The following is a 23,873-nucleotide window of genomic DNA, read 5'->3' as shown; positions in this document are numbered from 1 at the left end:
TCAGAGCACCCAAGTGGGAGTTCTGTTTTGCATTATGCCAGGAAATGGGTAAAAATAACTAGCAAGAGAACTCACAGAGAAAGGTTTTAACTTGGCAAACCATTTAAGTGTACACCTCATTTAAAATATGCAATTAGGCCTCTCCTGGAAACTCCAGATTTATTGCAGGAACTGGGTCTGAAATGCAACTGTTCTGTGCTTCGTAGGACTATGGTATCTTGTTGCTTGGCATAAATTAGAAAAGCATCAAACTATCACAGCAGATATTTATGGCCTGTTATAATCTGAGATGATAACTAGCAGCATTCAACATGCTTTTGGTACAATTGTGGAATCATAGAATCATAGAATGGCTTGGTTTGGAAGGGACCTCAAGGATCTCCAACCCCCTGCCACATGCAGGGCCACCAACCTCCCCATTTAATACTGGACCAGAGTGCCCAGGGCCCCATCCAACCTGGTCTTGAACACCTCTGGGGATGGGGCATCCACAGCCTCTCTGGGCTATTCCAGTACCTCACCACTCACTGTGAAGAACTTCCCCTGACATCCCATCTAAACCTTTCCTCCTTGAGTTTAAAACCATTTCCCCTTGTCATATCACTATCTACCCTAGTGAAAAATCAATTCTGCTCCTTTTTGTAATCGCCCTTTAAATACTGAAAGGCTGCAATGAGGTCACCCTACAGCCTTATTTTCTCTAGGCTGAACAAGCCCAGCTCCCTCAGCCTGTCTTCGTAGAGGAGGTGCTCCAGCCCTTTGATCATCTTCTTCAATCCACATGCAGAAAAGAAAAGACAACATATTTTATGAAGATCTCTTATGGTAAAGATATCGCTCCCTATATTCTATATGGCTGAAGTACTCCTTTAAACTGCTGAAGGCATTGGAGAGCTGTTGGTCAGTGTGAATTATATTCTTACATAGTATATTCCATGCAGAAGAGGAAGAAGGAAACTGTTATTTGTGTAAAAGTACTGAGAAATCTTTGTCTGTAACTTGATTTTCTGAAACTGTATCTGAAGGCATTTAGAATTCAGTAAGTATTGACTGAAGAAATTTAAGTAGCCAGAATAATTGTCCTGGGAACACTGACCACTTATAACACCATCCTCCCCATTTAATACTAAGATAATACTCATATAACTAAGATAAACCAGTCATAAACCTACTAAAGCTCCCCCTTGAGCATTTAAGGGGATGCAGGCTATCTCGCTGGTTTTTTGTTTTTGTTTTGTTTTGTTTGTGGAATAGTCACCACAGGTTTCAAATCAATGGTTCTTTACCCATGTTCAGGGTAAGATCTAGTTCACAGTGTCCATCCTTTTGCCTTGCCTGGGTTGCAATGAGTGAAAAGGAATTGCCTTGAGCCACACGTAAAACATATGATATAGTCAATGTATATAAGTAACAAAACTTGTTTTATATTTCTATATTTTTATTGAAGTATAAAAAATGTTGCCACAAGAATATAAAACTGGTGGGTTGAATGCATATGTCATATTAATGGGGTCAAAGCAGTCCCTTGGAGCACTGCTGTTGTTTGAGCAGGCTGTGGAGACTGGTCTTCTGGTTCACAGCAGCAATGGGTTGGACACTCATCTCATGGGTAACCTGTAAACCAATGGAGTTAAGAGCACAAAATCAGAGTTAGGAGCTCCTTCTTAAGGAATGTGTTCAGCACTTACATCTCTGTCCCCTCTCTCATTCCCACTCCTGAATGTGCAACCAGGGCCTCCCTCCCTGCTCCTCGTCAGAATGGAGCATAATCTGAAGAGACAAACCAGTTCACTGTTAATATCACATTCTAGCACCCTCTTTAGGGAAGCTCAAGTGCAATCTTTTAGGCAGATTATTGAAGCCTGCCTGTGGAAAGGTTTTTGGCATGGATGAGTTTTCACTCCAGTGGGTGTTGGAGAGTTTCAGATTTTTCCTGTGTAAAAGAACAGATGAATTAGCGAGCAGCTTGTAACTCTTACAGCTTTAGTTTTCCCTTGGCTGTCAGTGAATTCAAGAAAACAGCTGCTAGATTCCTGACAAGTGGTTCACATAGCTGATATAATTTAGTTTCTATGCCAAAAAACCCCTCTACTTTTCTATTTAATTGAATCACAGACTGGTTTTAAAGTTTTTATCAGCTGCAATGGGTAGGACGAGTTCTGTAAACATCATTTTCCAAGACTCTGTGTAATTTCCCTCACTGGTCTATTAAAATGCTGAAACAGATTTTCAAAGGATTTTTAAAACTTCTGCTAGGCTACTTTCCCTCTCCCCTATCTCCCTATCTTGCAAAAATGTTTGAAATAAATGGGCTGTTCTCAAAGATTAATAAAGTAAAGGCAGTTTGCTTTTGGGTCATCTGAATTCCTCTCAAAAAATACACTGCTGATTTCTTACCATTTTATAATTATAGGACCATGGAAGTAGCTTGGTCGCTATTTTTTTTTATATAAAATTTCAAGTTATTAGAACTTGTGCCACCTTACTATATACTTTGCTACATGTGATACCAGTTGTTTGAGGTATAAATTCCTGTTATTCATAACCAATATGCTCTTTTATCTTCCCCATAGCTTTGTCTTTGCTTCTGATGGCTTAGTTCCAGCTGACACTGTTGTTTTTCTTCATAGTGCCTGATATGATGCTATGTTTTGGTTTTAAGACAAAAACAATGCTGATAACACACCAATAGTTTAATTGTTGCTGAACAGTGCTGTACAGAGCCAAAGATGTTTAGTTTTTTCATTTTCTTGTACTGTCTTGCCAGTGAGGCACTAGGGGACCCCAAGGAGGTGTGAGGGACAGAATCAGTACATCTGATCTGAACTGGACAAAGGGATATTCCATACCATATGACATCGTGTGGAAGGAAAGTTTGAAAAAGATGGGAGTTCATCAGGCTTCCTGTCATTGGGGTCAGTGGGCTACCTCAACATCAGTCAGCAGGCAGTGAGCAATTGTCTGTGCATTGTTTGTTATATATATACATATATATATATATATATTTGTCATAACTATTATCCTTTTTTTTTTTTTTCCTCCCTTTTCCTTTTCTCTATCTTAGTAAATAGCTTTGATCTCAATCCACATGTTCTACTTGTTATTTTTTTTCTTTTGATTCTCTCTCTCTTTTCACTGTGAAGAGAGGAAGTGAATGAATGTCTGCCTGATGCTTAGCCACCTGCCAATTCAAACCAAAACAGCCCTTGATATTTTGCTTGGTCTTCAGCATTGGGACATAAGGGTGTATCAAAATGTGCATAATGCAGCTATATCAGGAGCTTCAGTAACCCTCAGCAAGTTTCTGCAGTGCAGTATGCAGTAGGCCTGTTGTTAGTAGACAAGTATGGCAGTAGCATTGGCAAAGAAAAAATAATGAGTGTAAATTTTCCCATTATTACCTCTAGAGGTATTTTATGTTCCTATTTGAAAAACAACTACTCTAAAGCACATTTTTTACCCCACCACCTTATCCTGCTGGACACCATTTAGATTGGCCTCAGAAAAAAAGAGTGAGAAGCAGTGTGTGAGAAGCTAAATCCATCTTAAGATTTTCCAGCTTCCCCACAGCAGCTCTGACAGATCTGCAGAGAATGGTGATGCATTCACAACTGGTGTTTCTGCAAAGCTGTGGTGCGTTTCTTTGTATTCAGAAAGCCCTAGTGTGTTCTTTGTGATTAATAGTTCAGCAGGACTTCTGGCAATTTTCTTCATTTTTTTTCTCTTCCTCTCCAATTTAACTGCTGTCTAGGAACATTTAGCAACATCTCTCTCCAATGACATTTTGCTGAAAGCACTGGGTGATTTGGAACAAAGCTTCCCGTTGAGAAGTTTATTGACGACTACAGCAGACGCAAGCTTCTCCTTCCCTCCCCCTCCCCCCTTTCTTTTTTTCTTATTAAACATAATTAATTCAGGTCACTGGTGAGCTTCTAATACTTGTCATAATCCCAGCCCTCCAAAAATTGAAGAGAGAATGATTAAGAAGTGGTTTGGATTAAATGTTAATCATTGTTTGGTTATTTATCCAATCTCCCAAAGAAATACTAAGAATTACTTCAAGGAAATGGGATTGCTGGATACAGAAATCCTTAAGCTAGCAGAAATGAGCATGAGGTTAGACCTGATCAAACCCATCTGAAGTACAGCCATGTGAGAAAACAGCAATCAGCTTTGCTCTATATTCATTTTCAAAGTTGCTGGCTAGCCCATATAAACTAACCTCCAAAAGAAATCTTGTAAAAGTTACTCAGCAGCCCTTGGCAGAACTGAATCAAGTGGACCCATTCAAGAATATGATCAATGGTACATAAGACAAGTTGGTTAACTTACCCAAAAATTTTTGACAGATTTTCAAGATAAGCCCGTCTTTCACACTGCTAAGAAGAAGTAATGCCTGCCTGTGCAAAGCAGAGCTGCTGAGCAGTCAGGAAAAGTAGAATGACACTTGATGATTCCTTCCTCTCTTCTCCTGATGTCAGTAATCCTGTAAATGTTGTCTGCTTTCAGGACTGAAGACTTCTTGGAAGACCACTTGGAGTATATACCCTAGGAAGCAAGCTTTCTTGCATTTCTGATTTGGGAAAGAAAATCAATGGGCTTCGCTTCAGTACTGATTTGATTTTTCACAGCTTGGACTTAGATGTGTTTTCTTACCTGGGAAAAAATACGTGCATTCCTATTGGTTATCTTATGATGAGAAACTTCCCAAAGGACCAATGGAACTCTGAAGCAAGTCCCAGCCGCCAAGCAAAACTCTTGCTGAGCCATTCTGCTCATTTTTGGATGTTTGTTTTTTAAAATAGTTACTTTTCTACAGGGAAAGAGGAAAATTGCCACAGGAACAAGTTGTCCCCACAGTAAACTTTTATTGTAGTGTAATGGTTTCCATCAATAAGGTAAAATAAAAAAGAAGGGAGTTAGAAGGGAGTTAATACTAATTCAAGAGTCATTAAAACTCAGGCATTGACATAGTTCCCTGTCACAACACTAATTTTAAAATATGGGCAGTAAAAATATATTGAGTTACTTCCCCTATTAAAGCAGGAAGTATCTAAGTGAGAGGAGTATGGGAAGATGTGTAATGCAGATCTCTAAACCAAACATAATTCATTTTGAAAGTTCTGTATAGAAACACCACTGCATTTATGTGTCAATGAGGAAAATGTGACCTAACAAAAAGTTTTAACATTATTTTAATCATTTAACATAGGGGCATTCTTCACCTTAGTGATTCATTTAGGTTAAGATCATGATTTCACTACACTGTTATCAACAGAAACTGGACTCTGATGCCTCAGCCCATCTAAAACAGACATGTTCCACATCAGAAGGATTAGCTAAGGGATTAGGGATCCAGTTTGAATGAAATGAACCTGCCTAGTGTTGGAGGCAAGGCTTTTTTTCTAATGGCTTCTGATGGTAGTCATTAGAAAGTGGTAGACTTCCTAAGAGGAAGAGAGTTGAAACCAAGTTAAGCTCACTTAGCTACAAAGACAGAGAGAGAAATCCATTCTCGAATAGTAAATGGATTGACCTTATAATGAAAATTTATACTTTCTGTTAACTTCCTCACTGAAAGAAATAATTTTCAGAATGAAATACATCTTTCAAATGTTTCAAAATATATTTTGTGACAGTACACAAATATCTCTGGAGGAGTACCTGTGGGATCAGAAGTCTGTGAACACAGGAAATCCATACCTGATTAAGAGAGATAGTATGTTCTTCATTCATTCATTCTCTTTCTGTTTGCAAGAGATTATTACTTATCATTCCTTTGTGATTGCATATGTCCTATTCTTACAAAGTGAGGTGCCAGGATCTCTGGCAGCATCAGAAGAAGAGTCAAGTCATGGAATGTGAGTCATGTCTGCACAGACAGATTACTCCGTGTTCTGGTTCTATCAAAGGATGCAAAATGATAAAATGGTATTACACTGAAAGGTCAATTCTTTCTCCTTCAGGAAGGAAATGTGGAATCTGATTAGCAGGTTAAAGTCACTTATGATAAAGGAAAAGAAATGTACTATTAGCTGGTGTAGTCACTCAAAATAATGTGAAAGGTTAAATGAAGGATTGCTCGGCAGCTGATAGATATTTAAGTTATCATACACAAAGCCATGTAGTAGTGGCTTTGTCCAGACAACAGTAGGAATATTGGCAAAATTCACTGACTATGGCACTTACACACTTCTTATTCATTCATCTGTAGTCCTGATGTGAGTTAGATATGTATCACACCTAATTCAATTAGCCAAAGGACTCACCATGCAGGGAACAAAGAGCATAACAGTAGTGTATGAAGAATTATTCAGTTGATTAGAAATGTTAGAAAAAAATGTTTCAGGTCTTCTAGCCCTAGCAGTCATAATTCTATATTCCAGATTGCTTCAGGATCATTAATGTAAGCTCTGGCTGTTTGCTGATAAATCTGTCTGAAATGAAATCCTAGGTTACTTCACTAGTAGTGTCCTTTTTACAGCCCCTAAACATAGCTGAAAAGAGCCTGTCACAAATATTTCACATTCATCTTCCATTAGGGCTGTAGAAAATCACGTTGTTTTTTTTTTTTTTTTGGCCATTAAACATGTAAACAGTACTAAGTATGAAAAATGACAGGTAGGGTGAGGGTTGGAGGGAGCAGAGGGCAAAGGATTTTCATAGTGCAGAGCAGTAGACAGGATGGGTTAAAATAGGAGTCTTACAAGAAAGTGCAGGCAATGATTTTTTCCACAGTGCTTGTTCTGTGGAGAGCTATGAGATATCAGTACTGAAAACTCTGAACTTCCTCTAGTATTGGAAACACAGTGTATTTAATTGCAACAAAATGAACTTCTGTGGAAAAGAAATGGTGATTAAATGGTCCTAGTGCAAGGAATCAGCTATATGCATGGTTCAGACTGCTGTGCCCTCTCTACATAGAGAAATGATATTGGATGTTTTATATCTAGCTCAAGGGTTTAGAACACTTTTCAATTCAAAAGTTCAACACTTGAGTATTATTGGATTACCTGTGCATTCAGGCTCATTTGTGGAAAAAAAAGAGAGCAGGCAACATTCATAAAAAGACCAAAAATGTCATGAAGATTTGAGACAAAGTAAACAGGCACAAGGAGACTGTTCCTATTGTTTAGTGCCTGTGTGTGTTAAAGAACAAATTCCTTTTTTCTTCATCCCACTCCTGTTGCAGTTAGAAGGCCCTTTTACTCACAGCTTTTCATGCACACTGATCACCAAGATTGCCAGAGAGGAAAATCTCCATGAAGATCCCTGTCACCTTCAAGAGATTAAGAAACACAAATACCATTTATTGTTGCATGTCTCAGGACCTAAACTGCAGATGTATTTGTAGGCACAGAAAAGACATAATACTTTACCACAGTGTATTTTGCAGCAACTAATCATAGAATCATAGAATCGTTGGAGTTGGAAGGGACCTTTAAAGGTTATCTAGTCCAACTCCTCTGCAGTGACCAGGGAAATCTACAGCTAGATCAGACTGTTCAAGCCCCATCCAGCTTGACCTTGAATGTCTCCAGGGACGGGGCTTTCACCACCTCACTGGGCAACCTGTTCCAGTGCCTCCTTATTGTAAAATACTTCTTCCTTATATCCAATCTAAATCTCCCCTCTTAAACCACTTCCCCATTGTCTATCACAACAGACCCTGCCCAAAAGTCTGACTCTTTCTTTCTTATCACCTCATTTTAGATGATCTATCTACTGAATTAGCCTTCTCTATGCAGATCTGGTGTCCTCTACATTTTTCCTATGTATCTCTTATGTCTGGACGTAGGACATCAGATCAGCTGCTCCAGTGTCATATAAGTTACTTTATAACACCTAGGGATGGCAACAGGGAACATCAGTTGCCACTTTGCATGGGAAAAAACTCAGAACTGTGACAAAAGTTAAATTCTTAATATTTCATTTCTCACATATGCAGGATTTACGCAGTAGTCAAAGAAGTGATGGATGAGAAGGTTTTCTTATACCAATCAAGAGAAAGGCTGTTTGACACACCACTTTTTGAACAAGTTTGCAGGAGGCGATACTCACTGATTTCCTGTTGTTTGTCGGGGCAGAGGTGCCATTCTTAACATATAGTCTGCCTCATGTTCCTTTCTCCCTGGTGCATGGTCAGACAGCTGGGAAATTAAGATAAAAAAAGTTGAAAATGGTAATTATTATAGAAAGAACCTCTTAGAAAAATGGAAAACATCTATCCTTGTGACAGTTCATTATGAGACTTACTACCACTTAGAAGCTGTAAAAATTTTCACAGTTTCATACAAAACAGGAAGATAGATTGCAAGGACAACTAGAATCCAGAAAAAGAATGCACATTGCAATGCAATATCTCTAACTGTGGATTTTATGCCAGAAAATACCACAGTTTCCATTTAACTATAATTTCAAATGCAAATATTGTTCTTAGAATGAAGCAGATGTTGGGCTTTTTTTTTCTTTTTTTCTTTTTTCCTTTTTTTTTTTCTTTTTTCCCCCAGTGGAATGAGCAGTTGTTAATCTATGAATCTTTGTGTTCTGTGGAAACATTTGAATGCCTTAGTGAATAAGCTTCAGTGGTAGTCAGGATTTGCAACACATTTCCAGGCAGGCTATTATTAGTTCCATGTTTGGAATAATTATCGAGAAGTAGTAGACTGTTACTATGATAATTCCAGATTAGGATGAAGTTGGAGGAGTTTTATTTATTGTTCTGCTAGAAGATTTTGCTACACTGGACTGTAAATTGTTACACCAGTGAATAGGGGACAGATGCTCCTACACATAAATTGTAAGTTACTTTGACAACTAGAGAGAAAATTAAATCCTCTGGGGTGAAGATCCTAGTTTATCAATCCAACAGTAAAGGTAGCTGCACCTGGCTTGGTTTCAGGTGTCACTGGAGAAAACAGTGCACAGACAAGAGAATATCCTACTCTCCTCTGGATCTAGGCTGTGTCTCCCTTCCTTACTCACCCCACAGTACATATTCTTATATCATATATAAGTATACATTCTAAACTATCACAACTTTGTTTTCTCTCCTCCCTCTCTCCATAGCACATACGTGCAGAAACAGGCTGTGCCCCCACCAACCTGACCTTCCCATCAGTGGGGCTGGGGTGGTGATAACAACAAACTTTATGAGAACACTGACTGAAAATACCAAGAACATGACTAATACAGAGGGCTTGACATCCTGTCCCAATTTGGTCTTTGGCATTTAGTCAGCTGTCTTTGTGTATATGCATCATAACGTTGCCTTATTTGATAAATGTATTTCAAAGCATGATGCATTCAGAAGGTGACTGTGCTGCTGCAGCCAGCCCTTATGGGGTGGACACTGCTGAGCTAGGTTCTGGAAGCTGACACCAGTACTGTTCTCTGATTGGCACAGCAGGAACAGGGATGTGCCCTCCAGGTGGCCTGGAGCTGCTGAAGCAGGTCTCATGGCCTGGAATGGAGAAGGCACTAAGAGGAAAGGAGTGCAGGGACTAGAGCACGAGCAAAGAGGAGAGCATTTCATTAAGCACATGCAAAGAGTTGCTTCTAAATGCTTAGGGACCAAACATGAAGAGAGACAGTGTCCTGTAGAAACATGGGTGTTTCAGAGATCTTTTGGGCTGGGCACAGGAGGAGCAGAACCTCTTGCCAAAGAAGCACAGCACACACCAGTGCAGTTGCACAGCTCCATTCAGCACCTTAATCTGCCCCTGAACAAAAACAATTTTGTTGTGTTAATTAGAACTGGGAATCAGCCTTTGATGTTAGACTAATAAAACTGCATTTTCCCACCCTTGATTTTCATCATTTAGAGAAGCAACATAAGAAAAAAATTGGCTTGACTTCCTTCTGGCCAAATGCTCCCCTGAAATAAATTGGCACAGCTTCACATGAACCAATGATTCTTTGTCTGTTTGAACTATCACAGAAATTGGATCAGTAGGTTTTATGAGATTTCAAAGGGAAGTAAAGGTTATTTATGATAATGAAGACATATATAATAAAAAATCAAAACACCAATTTATGCATAAGGGAAAAGCTGTATTGTAAAATGGTGTTTAGAAACATAAAATGCCATGCAAAATCCTGTTAAATGAAAAGAAAGGACACATTATTCATCTGTATTTATAGATACAGAGTGCTGACCAAATGTACATTTTATGTCTTTTTTAATACAGTGCATAAATTATATTTGGATTATCTGTCATAATGGAATTTCATTCCATAAAATGAAATGAAATAAAATAGTTTGTACTCTTTTGCTTTGCTATTCAGACTGAGTATTTGTTCCTGATTATTAAATAAGAGAATTTAGACCTTAAGCAGAGTCCTTTTCATTTCAGTAAAGTGGCAATAACATTGGCTTGGGTCTGGGGACAGTGGTTGAACTCCAGATTCCAACATTGTTCTAAACTATATATACTAGGTGTGAAATCTGGATCACGTGTAGGTCTCAAACATTCAAATAAATGCATTTCCTTTGCAGAATTAGACGCTGAGCAACGTGATATTTATGTCCCTTTGTAGCATGACTAGGAGTTGTAGAGTGAAAATCAATCTTCACATATCATGTTTGCATCACTGGGTAATCCAAAGGAGAAACCATGGTCATTTCTTTGATCAAGGCATTTTCTCTTTGTTTTGGCTCTTGGTAATACCACTAGAAATTTCCAAAGAAGACAATTTTGCAGTGGGACATTAAGTCAGAGGCTGTCTGTTTTTCCTGATTGTATCAGAAAGTGGAACAGAATACTCTTGGCCATTAGTGTTCATTAGTGTAACAAAAATTACTAGTGTGGTTAATGTCTGTTTTGCATGGTGAGACTGTGCTGTGGTTTTGTTTTTTATTCTTCTCTATTTTGTCACAGCACTGACTGGTGTGATACATGGATAAAATTAGAAAGGAAAAACAAACAAAAAAAAGCAAAACAAAACAAAAACCCTCAAAATAACCCTCAAGGAACTAGAGTTGATGACTTTCGTGCAAAACTATTTCCTCTGTTCACAAAGTTTAACCAAGTCAGGATTATTTTTAACATTGTTCCTGTACACTGCTGGTCTCTATATATCTCATATTTTTAAACTAAGTATTTTAATTTTATAGAAGACAAAACACAATTGTGGCCTTGAAGGCACTATGGGGCAAAAAATTTCACTGTGTTTTGGTAACAGGCTATTAACCAATACTGTTGGAGATTTAGCTGCCTTTTCCTGCCCAACTTATTGTCCAGCCCCATCTTGAGCTAACACTTGCCTGGTTTCATGACTCTAGAAAAGATGAACACCTTACCTTTTCCCTGTAGTTGGTACAGTGCATCCTGCCACTGTCCTACCTGTGTTTGAGGCACAAATACCTGAAGTTCCACACTCAACCATTGCATTATGTTCTTTAAGGAATGGTGCTTTCCAAATCAAACATTGCTGACTTTTGTTACAATCCAAACGTTGATTTCATTGTTTGCACACCTACTAGCATGACAACTCTACTCTATATGTTGTTTTCAATTTTATTGCAATTTGGAGCTGGCTCTGAAGATTTCCCATCTGGATTTCTACATCGAGGTCTTCTAAAACACTGAGACTACTTGACAGCTATTTTGCTTTTCACAAAATCCACTAATAATGAATAGCCCTTCATTATTTATCACAAAATGATTTATTTTTGTGATCTTTACATCATGATATAGTATCAGTGCTTATTCTGTTAAACTTCATTTGAATAATATATTGTTTCTGAAGACTCATATGTACCTCATTTCTTTTCTTCCTCTCAGGGGTAATGCCCAGATTTTTTTATATCTGTCATCTTAATAATTGTTTTTGGATCGCAAGATACTTTTAATTTGACTTTTTTTTTTTTTTTTTTTTTTTTTTTTTTTTTTTTCCACTGGACCAATATTGCCCAATCTTAATCTCTTGAATTTATCCAGAATCACTATTTATTTTTTCCCCTAATTTCCCCCCCCCCCCCCTTTTTTTTTTCAGCTATTGATTGCTTCTCCTATATTGCAAAATTACTCTTGATTTATTCCTGGTGCTAAATTGAGCAGAGTTGGCAGCTATTGCACTCAATGAAATTTTATCTCTTTTGCATGAACCCCACACCAAACTTTTGTCTTGCAGAAATAATATCATTCAGAAGGTTCCATCTTTTGTGCTGGGGATGGTGGTGCTGCACTGTGCTCTTGCCATCCTTTTTTGTTTCCCAGATGTTTTCACTCAACGTTTTCAGCAAGATCTGCCACTCAGCCTTCCCAGACCTGGTTCAGTGAGACTGTTTCCCCTGAAGGTTACTGCACTGGCCTCTCCACCTGCTGGGCTCTCCTGGTCTCAGCATGCTCAGCAGCCTCCTGTACAGGGACTTTGTAAGTAGACACACATTCCTTCAGCTGCCAAATCTCATCCTCCTATTTTGTAATTGCCTCCTTCTCCTCTGAGAGAGTAGTTATTAGCTGCCACACAAATAGCTGTACTGAGCACAGTGAGTTTTCTGCTTCTTTGTTTCTCTTTGGCTAATTCAGAACATAGTTTCCCTCATAATTGTGTACCAGTCCTAACCGGTCTTCATCTCAAGGACTGGGATAATGGATTTTCACAGCTACTTCATACCATGATTGGGATTAGGGGGAAGTCAGGATTGACACTCTATTTCTTCCTGCCTAAACCTTTTACCCACTACAATTCTGCTAAAGCATCAGAAGCACCCATAACATGCGTAAGCTATGGACATATATTTATTTTTTCCAAATTAATGACCCAGAAGCTAGAAAGTTGACTACCCAAACTTAGGTTGAGTTACTTCAACAGACTGCCTATGTTCTTCACCACAACTGTGTCATGGAGAAAAGTCTGCACAGTTTGCATAACTGAACAAAAACAAAAACAGGACTGAGGTTGCTTATTGATTTATAATTCATATTATTCATAATTCACTAGCAACCAGTGATTTGCAATTTGTGAAATGCTAATAAAGACCCACAACTTTCAAAACATCCCTCTACAGCCAGTCACAAAAACCTCTGATCTCTCATCTGCGCACATGTTCACACTGTTTTAGGTTCACAGCCACACCTGCACACATCAACACCCACAGCAGATGTGGGACACAGGCCCCATCCTCATTCTGGGGGTGATAGAATGCCCCATTAATCACCCCCACAGCTGAGGAAGTTTCTTCAGCCCTGTGTGTGTCCTTGCTGCTACCCAAATCCTGTCAACAAATGCAGGGCTGGTGACTGAAAGCATTTTTACATAAAGAAAAAAAAATTGCTTGCAACCTCCTCTTTAATGATACAAGCCCTAGACAGTTGCAAGCATGTATGTACATTCCTACAGTCTTAGGTCTACTGTGTGTCTGACGTGGCTCTAATACACAGGTGTAAAACTGAATTTGGTCCTTTGATGCCAAGAAGTATTGTCATTGTCATTGTTGCTCATCAGACCACTTGTGAACAGTTTCTATTCTGTATTTCAAAAGAGTGTTCCATTATAATTACCTGGTACTTAGCAGAGAAGGAATCTAGTTAGTTGCTTCAAGACTTCTTCCACAACCACTGGTAAAAACAATTCTTCTTCCTCTTTTCTTTTGGTAACAAGAAAGTCACTGTATTAAGTCTGGAAAAGTAGGGATGAATGTTGAATATCCGCCTAATCTGCAATCCTTGCTGAAGTAGAAAATCTCAACAGGATAGACAGTTCTGCTGGAGATAAAACACAAATAACTAAAGTCGTCAGCTGTCAATCTGACAAGCAATAATTTCTCTTATCCTGGACACTGGTTTATTTCTTTTGGTAGCAGAAATCATTTTCATTTTATCTAATTGCTCACGTCTGATTATGTTGCTGTAACATCTGTTTGATTATTGCATTTAAGAATCTAGCTTGAAATATTAACTGTGACAGACTTCATACTCTCACATGCTTTTTGCTTGGTAAACCAGTAAAGCCAAAATAAAAGGCTCTTTGACAGATACAGAGAATGGTTTCTTCCCACCATTATTTATTTGTTTATTTATCTTAGGAAAATTGCCCACAATTATTTGCTGCTAGCTAACACATCATTGTGATAACCTTAAAAGGCGAGTTCTCTCATCATCACAAACATGAAGCACAATTTTTAAAAGTTTTCTCAGAGACCTGGAGCTCCAATACTTCATATATTCAATATCATCATCTCCACTGGGAATCCAGTACTGAAGGCATCTGTACGCCGAGGAACAGAAGAGAGCTTTGCTTCAGGCTGTAATTTGGTATTTCTTGGCAAGAAGGTGGCAATTTCATTTTTTATTAGCTGAAAACTGAAGTTATTTTCATGGAGAATAAAAACTATTTTGTTTTACTTCAAGTTAAAATTGTTGGAAATATACTAAAGAAAGAATGAATATGGATTGAAACCCCAACTCCTCCACTGAAAAATATGCACATGCTGTTGTACAGTCCTGTGGATCAGGATATAACTTGGGAATCCAGTTCAGCTCTGTACTCTGCTTGATCCAGGCAAAATAGTTTGAATTTGGATCTTCATTTAGTACCTGAAGTATCTCACTATAAAACATGAACTTTTTCTCTCAAATTTTAGTGTCATACTAAAAAAAACCCTCTGATCTACATACTATTATATAAATTAAGAAGACATATAGGATGGACACTTTTTGGTGTGGATGGTTTCATTAAACAGCATAAGGCAAAAGTTTTGGAAAAAAAATCCAATGACTTATTTTTTTAAAGGTGATGTTAAACGTTCTAGTATCACTAAGAGGTGTTGCCACGTGGACTCTGCTATTTCTAAGGCAATTTTTTCATGCTTTTTACTCCTTATGTGACAGACAAATCCAAAATTTTATTAGTATGGAAAGATTTTTCCTCCTAATTGATATTTAATGCTCTACACTTTTTAATCTCTCCTTGCAAGGCAGTTGCTCCGTTCTCTTGATCATTTTGCTGTCCTTCCCACACCTTTTCTAACTCTTTTGTGTCCTAGTATCTTTGTAGTACTCAAGAACAGGTGCCCAGGGCTGTACTTCTATTGGCAGAATAATGGCAATGTGATGTCCCCCCCCCCTTTTTTTTTTTTTCCTCTTAAGGATGCTCAGAGTTACGTTCACTTTTTGGTTGCCATTACACCGTAAGATGAGGATTTCAGAGAACCATTGATGACAGCTCCAAGAGCCTGAGGTGTCACCACCAGTACTAAGTTCAGCCCCAGGTCAGCAGATTTCAAATTATTTTCTCTTTGTCTCTCCTTTGGCAGCACTGAAGCTCATCTGCCACTCTTTTACTGATAGAATCAATCTCTTATGAAGATGATTTTCTGAAGTTCTTTTGAAGGAATACGATTGCTTGATAGATATCAGCATTATCTATAAACTTGAGATTTCACAGTTGGTTTATTTTCCAAGTCATCAGGGATGTTATTGAATAAAACCACTTGCAGCACTGATTATTCCCCATCATGAAAGAAGATCATTAAGACTAATTTTTTGTTTCCCAATCATTAATAATCTTCAGCCAATAAAACAGTCTTCAAGTTCCATGGCAATTTTGTTTCTTTAAAAAATCTTCAATAAAATCATGTGTTTAAAGGCTTCTTGAAATGACCAATATGATATATTAACTCCACCAGACCAACTCTTGCCAGGGAGGAGGAGGATGAGAATATCACCTCAGACCATAATAGCATTCTTCCGGAACTCCCATGGGTCATCAAGGCAGCATTTCCCTCCACAGAAGCCTTGCAGCCTCTTTCCCAATTTACCACACTTATTGATAACTTCTTCAGGATAAACTTCATCTTCACATCGCAGATCAGGAAATCAGGTTTATGTGGGACACCCAGCTTTTGGATATCAAGTTTAATTCTTGACTTTCAAAATTCTCATGACATAACTGTCAATTTGAATTCAGACTACTCTAATGCACCTTTATCAGTATGACAAACTAGAACAAATTTTTCCTAAATAAAGGAAAAATGCAACCCCCCTGAGCATCTTCCAGAGACAGTATGACATGCCCAGAAGACAATTTCTCAAGCTGTGCTTGAAGTTTAGTCTTTTTCCTCCCTCTCATTGCTGATGTCATTCCTTTTGATTTAAGGTTGCTAGAACTGCAATACTATTTCTTTTATCTGATCATTTTAGGATTATCTTTCTTATGCTTTCTCATGCTTGTTTTTTAGGAAGTATGGCCTTAACTGTTTTCAAGTCGCTCTCACAGTAGAGTCAGTCCTTCCAGAATTTCATAATTAGCCTCAGAGTATAGGTAGGGGCTACAACTCAAGTGAAATAACTTGCCGTAGGGCCTGCTTAAACTAAGCTACAAATAATGTCCAGAATTCCAAATGTTGGGAAAAGAATCAAGATTGTTTTTCTCATTTTGACACTAGAAAAAAGATGTCAATCTGCAGATTCTGGACATTAACACTCCTAATATTTGACTCACTGTCTCTGTGTCTGTGAAATCTATTTTTAATGCATCTTCCCCGCCAAGCACTCCTAGAACAATGGCCAAGGTTACAGCTTTGTCATCCTGCATTTTTGAATATTATAAAAACTATCCATATCCAGGCTGACCCTCATATCATCCTCTACATAGTTTTTCATTCTTGCCCAACTATATTTCCTATTATATCACAAAACCAAAAGTGAATGCAGAGACTCGGATATAGAGCAAAATATATCAGAAATTTGAGAGTCACTTGAAAGTGATGAAAACTCGTGGCAGTACAGTAACTGAGCAAGTCATGCTTACAGTCATAGAGTCCCAAGGCTCATATTAAGGCATATTTAGGCAAAAAAAAGATCTCCTTTTTCTCACCCTTGGATGTATAGATCAAACCATTTTCAAGGCTTGGGCGGCAGACGCCTGATGAATGACTGTTTCTGGTTTCTAACTATGTATTCTTGCTTGTTAAATACCAGGCTTCTTACTAATAGCTTTTCCATAATCTTTCAGATTGCATTAACTTTTCTTTTTTGTCTGTTTTCCCATTTGAGAGATTTAGTTTCAGATATATTTATAACATACTAAGGTGTGCTTTCTTGCATCAAAGAATGAATTGATTTATAATCAATAACTCTATTTTACAGCTTTTCCTCCTAAGTGTAGCAACTTTGAGATAATCGAGGTCTTTGGAAAGCACCTGCCTTGCTGCTCTCTGCTTATTTTCATTCCAACTTTCTTTCTCACAAAATCTTTTACTTTCAAGCTGATTTGTAATTCATTTGCAACTCCAAAATTATGATATATAAAAGCTTGGAACATAAAGAAAACCTCATTGTAAAAATACCTGAGGCAACAAAAGGTAATGTAGTGTTACATCCTGGTAATCCACACATTCTTTCTTCTTCTGCAATAAAGCTAATGGGCAAGAGTTACATTACTATACTGCATCGGAGAGATGGTGTATAAGAAGATAGAAAGCTCCAAAGAGAATGGAGTGAAATCTGAGTTTCAGGGAAAAACAGTTTCAGTTAGCATCAAATACTGCAGACAGCCACAGGCACAAATGTGCATTTTATTTTTTTTTTTTTTTCCTTTTTCTTTCTGGACTGCCAAGAAAATATTATTATCCACCCCTAGTTCAGTGCCTGTTTTATTGATTGTATTGTTCCAGTAAAGCATTTTATAGATTTTACACAGCAAAGGCAAAGTATTACCATTAAGAAAGTCTCCTCCTGAACAACAATATCTGTTATTCTGACTGTTGGGCACACTGAGAGAGCCAAAATAAGGAATGACAAAAAAGTGACAAATAATCTTCTGGGGGAAAAAAAAAAAAGGAAAATCTTTCTTTAACCCAAACCAGAGTAATTATGTGTGATATATACCCAAAAATTCTACAGCAGAGCATTGCTTAACTTGATATAACTTGTAACTTGTTAACTTGCACCTGAAGTGGGTTACTCTGTGACCTTGCGCAATTGCACATATTTCCTTAGGCTAGATTATATTTCCATATAATTGAAATAAAAATTAATGTAGTGAATCTCTTTAATTTAACCGTCATTCTCCTATCACTTAGAATTTGATGTATCATTTTAGCTTTAGAGATCTGGCAACGAGACACAAACCTCCCTAAAAATGTCCAAAGTGAAAAATAATAGAAGAAAGGATGAACCTTCTCAAACAAGTGTTTGTGTCATAAGAATACTTTATAAGTCTTGGGGATAAAAAAAAAAAATTCCTGCTCTCATATATTAAAACAGCTCACAGGCAGTATTGCTATTACCTTGATTGTCATATATACAATTTGCTGATGTTAGTCCCATTTACAGGATTGTGTTGTCAAACGGATGACCGATGTCTGGAAAAAAAAAAAAAAGGGAAAAGGAGAAGAATTTGGTTCTAGGCTAAATGCAACTTCTTTTCTTTTCTGCCTTGCCAAGAGATATTAACATACTTTTTACCAAAGTTATTTTCTCACTAGGTATATAGTGGATATGCAAGAGATATTTCACAGTGATTTTTTTTGTTGAAATTGTAACAGAAACAGCAGGCAAAATTCATGAAGGAGGCAAGGGACAGGCTAGGCACCAAAACTGACCATTGAGTGCAATTCTGCTCAGCAGCTTATTATAGCATAATGAAAACCTGAAATTCTTATGGACTGTTAGACTTACCTGCTACTCATGGAAATCCATGCAGAGATCAATTAAGAACACGCTTGGTCACATCCCATCTGGTTTCTCCATTCTATGCATCTGCTTTCTCTATTCCATACATCTGCTGAGACTAAGTGCAGTAAAGATCAACTTCGGAGAATAGTGAGAAACTAATTTAATACAAATCTAGTGCGTTTTTACTGTATTTGGGTCTTTGATTCTCACCACTGTTTTATCCAAGCAGTACAACACCTCTGTCCTCACAAAACATCTGTATTTTCAGTTCTTCTTTTCTACCTCCTATTCAAGCATGAAAAAAATCAACAGTTTGCAAACTTAAAGGGTAACTTCCTCCTGAATCCTAATAGTATGCACATTACTGGAGAAAAGGTCATACAAAACCTATAGCCTCTTTCATTATAAAACCTACATAAGGCCAGGCAATATGGTGGCAATTTTTTTTTTTTTTTTTTTTTTTTTACTTTTCCCACAAGCACACCTTCGGAGGATTGGGCAGGCAGCTAACACCAGCTTTGTCTTTTCTCACTCCCTAGGTTTTGCCAACCAGGCAAACAACATACATCTCCCTAGATGTATAGATAGAATAGATGTAATGTACATTACATTGTATACGAACAAGGTACACCCAAGAACAAGGCAACTTCATTTGAGTGAGTTAAGGCTAGGAAAATAAACAAGTCTTTTATTCCCAAGGTAATTAAAGAGCTGTGCAGCAATTGAACTCAGCTCCTCAGGTCAAGGTATTGGGCTGTTACTCAGAGCATCACAGCTAGGTATGGGCAAAAACAAAAGATAAGCAAAGGAAATAATGTCCCTTGCAGGTCAGTAGATTCAAGTGCCTCTCAGAGAAGCCTAGTCTGAGTGACCAGGAGTTCTGATATGCAATATATCATAATTATGTAAAATTTGGAAGGTAGGTGTGCTAACCTACATTAAAACAAATGTAGGTAAGTATGGCACTGCAGTGCTGCTCTGTTAGCTGCATTCTCATCTCCATACCTAGAGTAGAGTAGAGGGACAGAGCACTGCAATTTACAGGTTGAAGTCTGTGGACAAGTTTAGAACTGGAAATCACAGAAGAAATTCTGTAAATCTCATGCATCATCTTAAAATGAATTGCAGTCCAAAAAAATAAACATTGCAAGCTATGTGAATTAACTAAAAGACACTATGGCATCTGTTGAGTCCTACAAAGAATCTCAGTGTCACAGATGATTCTCTCTAATAACCAAAAGGAGGAAGAAAAACTCTTAAAACCTTCAAGATCATTCCTGCATATATGTGACCCACACAAATCCACCTAGACATGATTTAATCAACAGAGAAAGAGAGAGATAGATCTGACATTGGAGAGTCCCCTTCCCCTTCATGTTCATGTAGCAATTAGAAGTGCTTGATCACTATCTGAGAAGCGTACATGATCATTATGGTCTTTTTAGATGAGTAATATTTGAGTTACTGGCTGAATGATAAAAGAAATGTTAGCCAGTGCATTCATGGAAAAACAGAAATTTTTCTCCATATACATTATTCAAGGAGTGATTTTTCAGCCAATGTTAAAGGTGATATTGAGAAAAGTACAAGACAAAATATTGCTCATTATTGAGATATATTCTGGTATTTCTGCTGTTTTACAAATTTGTCACTCTGCAGCAAATTTGAAAAGTTCTGTGAACTTGGCCTCAGGCTGTCAAACTTTGCTCTTTCAAAGCTGCTCATTTTTCTAATCTGAAGACGGTTTTATAATTCAAAAAATGCCAAGAATATTACCATTCCAAAAGAGTATTTGCACACTAGCTGCAGAAATACTGTGGATTTTATTCATTTCTGACAGTACTTTCAGTGTCAGGTAACAAAACAAACAAACAGCTTGTGTTCAACCTGGTGTAAATGTCAGAGCAAAAGTCAAGAAATATTTTGATTTTATGAACATGCCCCATACCTTATAGATATTTTATTTCTTTGCTCATTTTTTTTCCCTCTCTTTTTTAACACTGTGTTGTGGATTATATTTTTAGTCAATTCTATGAGCTGTTTCCATCCGAGAACCTGATTCTTGAAAGTTATAAGCTGACAACATTTGGTGGCATTTGGGTATGACAAAACCTCCCCATTATATGAGTTGGAACATCTCCAGTTACTGATATCAATATTTTCCTCATTGAGTTGCTGGCACAGCCAGCTCCAGGCTGGCATTATGCTTCTTGATGAAGTGAGAACCATAGATCTAAGACACCCTTCTTATAAGAAAAGTGGTAGAACAGAGATGGAAAAGCAGTGGGTGGTCTTGTTGCTCTGATCATGCTTGGGGACACAGCAGACTTAGGGACAACGGACAGTAGATGGAATGGCCCTCCCCTGTCAAGTGCTAATGACACCTACACTGATTTAGAAGAACGTACCAAAACAAAATGAGCATTCTAGATTTTAAATGAAATAGATGGCAGAATCACAGATGATGATTACTACTCTTCAGTGCTCAGGCTGAAATACCTGATCTGAAAGAAATTCTTTTTTTCTGAGACTTCTCTGCCTTTGATAGCTACAAACCATCATGGATAGTTTTGATCTTCTTCCTTGAGTCTATAAGCATTTTCTACAATACCATCTATTTCTGGTAGCCTTTGTTCCTTGATATAGTATCAGCTATCTTGAGTGCTACTGATGCTAGCCTATGCTAGCAAACCTTAAAGACTGCTCTTTGAAAATATAATCAAAGTGATCAACTGTAAACAAGTGACTGAGGAGGATACAAACATTGAAAATAAGCGCTCAGCAAATAATATACTTCTCTTCGACAAATTATTTAGCATGCTTGTCTGAGTACTCATCAGCTTGTCTTAAGTTAGTAATTTCCTTATACTAAGCTTCATTTCCTTTATGCTGAACTGATAGCTGATACTGAACGAAGAACTTCTCTCCAAGTTCTGAGGCTTTTCACAAGGCTACTTATAAATATTGAGTTGTTATAGGAAGCATTCTTTAGATGACTGAGGGTGTGGAGAAATTCTTCTGTGCACCTGTTGTTTCCTTTTGGAGATACCTCGAAACAACAAACCTGACTACCCTTTCTTCATTTTGCTTGCACTGGCTCTTTGTTAACTGCAAATTATCATGCAATTCAGCCAGATCTCTTCATTAACTTGCAATTGTTAGGTTGCTCTAGTCAGAGAAACATTTTCTTGTAAACCAACATTATTCTTCTTCTACTATTGATTTCAGTCACAAAATTTTAACCAAATGCAGATTAAAAAAATATTCCATGGCTTTTAATATATTCAATCATTTCTTAGTATATAATTAATACCAAAGTCATATGTTGACAGAAATTCCCTCTTATCAGTATTAAGAGGACATGGGTATATTATAGTCTACATTATGTGTAATAGTTTTGCCAGACACATCCAGAACTGTAAATCATTGATTTGATGATATGATAATTTGGAGTTTATATTTAATATATGTTCAGATGCAGGCTTATATAAATCTATCAGCTTTGATAAATTTGTGATATCTTAAATCCCAGCTGGTTTTGCCTCATGTAATCAGTTAAAACATTTTTTTGCTGACGCCATAAAATACATCATGGCCCATAAACAGGCCATATCAAATTTATAGCTGAATTGTAGTACCTTTTTAGTTTTGATTTTACTGATGTTCTTTGAATAAATTAAGACAACACAATATTCACAACGTTCCCCAAATTTTACAATACCTTATGCAAATTTACAATAATTCTCAAAGCACTTTTCACAGAAGTATAAATGTTAGAACTATTGAAAATGTGTGACGTTCATATTCACTGTTTTCCTATTAGATATGAATATTGATTATTTAGCACAATATTTCATTCATTGATCTTGGAGAATCACTGTGTACACCACTGGGCTATAAACCAAGTTCAGTTCAACAATACTTTGCACTTGTTTTGAAATGTCAGCTTCTTCAGTGACACTAGAGAATGAAAATGTTCATATTTAAAAGGAACTTTGGCTTACATGAAAAATAAAGCAAATGTAAGACAAAAATTAAATAAACATGTGAGTTTGCATACACAGCTACTATCTCTAAAATTCTCATTCATGAAATTTGAGTGCAATATATGAGGTAAGCCACAGAACACGTATTCGTAGTAAAGCTGCATTTTCACTAAATTTGTATACATTTAATAACATTTTGTAAAAATCATTTGTTTCACACACACACACACACACACAAAACAACAATACTCTTCCTTCAGTACTCAATTTCATTAGCATGGTATGCTCTATGCATCTTTAAAAATGACCATTTCTGAAACATCTTCACAATTGCTTTCATTTCTCTTCACTTAATCTAGTAAACAACTTTGTATCATCATTATGTATACAAGTGACAGTTCACCACTGTTCAAAAATTATTTGAAGATTGTTAAAAATAATGGATAATATAGGAGACTTATCTTGAGAATTGACTTGCTGCTTTCTTGGGTCAGTAAATTTTTTTTTTTTTTTTTATATATTTATGACTTCTCATGAAGAATTTTCTTATTCAGGCAATAAAAACGGGTTTAAATTTTTTCATTAGCTCCTCCACTGACACAGGCAAAATATGTTATGTACCTTCAGTGGCAAATTTATATAAATAAATGTGAAAGTTTGACAATGTGGAAAAAAAAAAGCAACGAAGAATGAGGCTACTGTATTTCTTACTACAACTACAGTATGCTAGCATTATGTGGAGTGGAAGGAAGGTGTCTGAAGTGAAATGCAGGACCAACAACCAGAATTAGTTCATGGAATTGTGTTATTTGAAGGTGTGTAATGTTTTTTTCCCAGGCCCATGCAAGGTGGAAACAAAGCATTTCCAAAACAGGGCAAGACTGTGGCTCACAGGAAAAAAGTGGAGGATTGAGCACTGGAATAGGCTGCCCAGGGAGGCTGTGGAGTCTCCTTCTCTAGAGATATTCAAGACCTGCCTGGACACCTACTTGTGCAACGTGGGTAGAGAACCTGCTTTGGCAGGGGGGTTGGACTCAACAATCTCTGGAGATCCCTTCCAACCCCTGCAATTCTGTGATTTGCAAAACATCTGAGTGCCATAGAACTTACTGTCCTTTCTTGTCCAGAGATGCCTGGGGATGCATCTCGCTCTTTACTCCTCAAAGATGGATCTGAATGGGTCTATCCATCTGTTGAGAAAGATCCTTGTACTTAAGTGTCAAATATGCTTACACCTCTGAAAAATTCAAGATATTAAATG

General features: G+C 37.3%; 1 long non-coding RNA gene across 3 annotated transcripts; it reads right to left on the bottom strand.

The window, feature by feature from the left end:
• Nucleotides 1-1,439: 1,439 nt before the first annotated feature.
• Nucleotides 1,440-19,007, bottom strand: LOC128090852 (uncharacterized). 3 transcript variants are annotated; one of them, XR_008211120.1, is made up of 7 exons: nucleotides 18,837-19,007; nucleotides 18,630-18,741; nucleotides 18,239-18,313; nucleotides 13,509-13,712; nucleotides 8,062-8,150; nucleotides 5,704-7,279; nucleotides 1,440-4,656 (listed from the first exon to the last, which is right to left on the bottom strand). It is a non-coding gene; the product is annotated as an uncharacterized LOC128090852 (long non-coding RNA). The 3 variants fall into 3 exon arrangements; XR_008211119.1 differs by having other exon boundaries at nucleotides 1,440-7,279; nucleotides 18,630-18,761; XR_008211118.1 differs by having other exon boundaries at nucleotides 1,440-7,279.
• Between the last annotated feature and the right edge of the window lie 4,866 nt (nucleotides 19,008-23,873).

The sequence above is a fragment of the Tympanuchus pallidicinctus genome, unplaced genomic scaffold, assembly GCF_026119805.1.
Source record: "Tympanuchus pallidicinctus isolate F22 unplaced genomic scaffold, pur_lepc_1.0 scaffold5, whole genome shotgun sequence".
NCBI lineage: Eukaryota > Metazoa > Chordata > Aves > Galliformes > Phasianidae > Tympanuchus > Tympanuchus pallidicinctus.
This window is presented reverse-complemented; position numbering and strand designations above follow the sequence as displayed.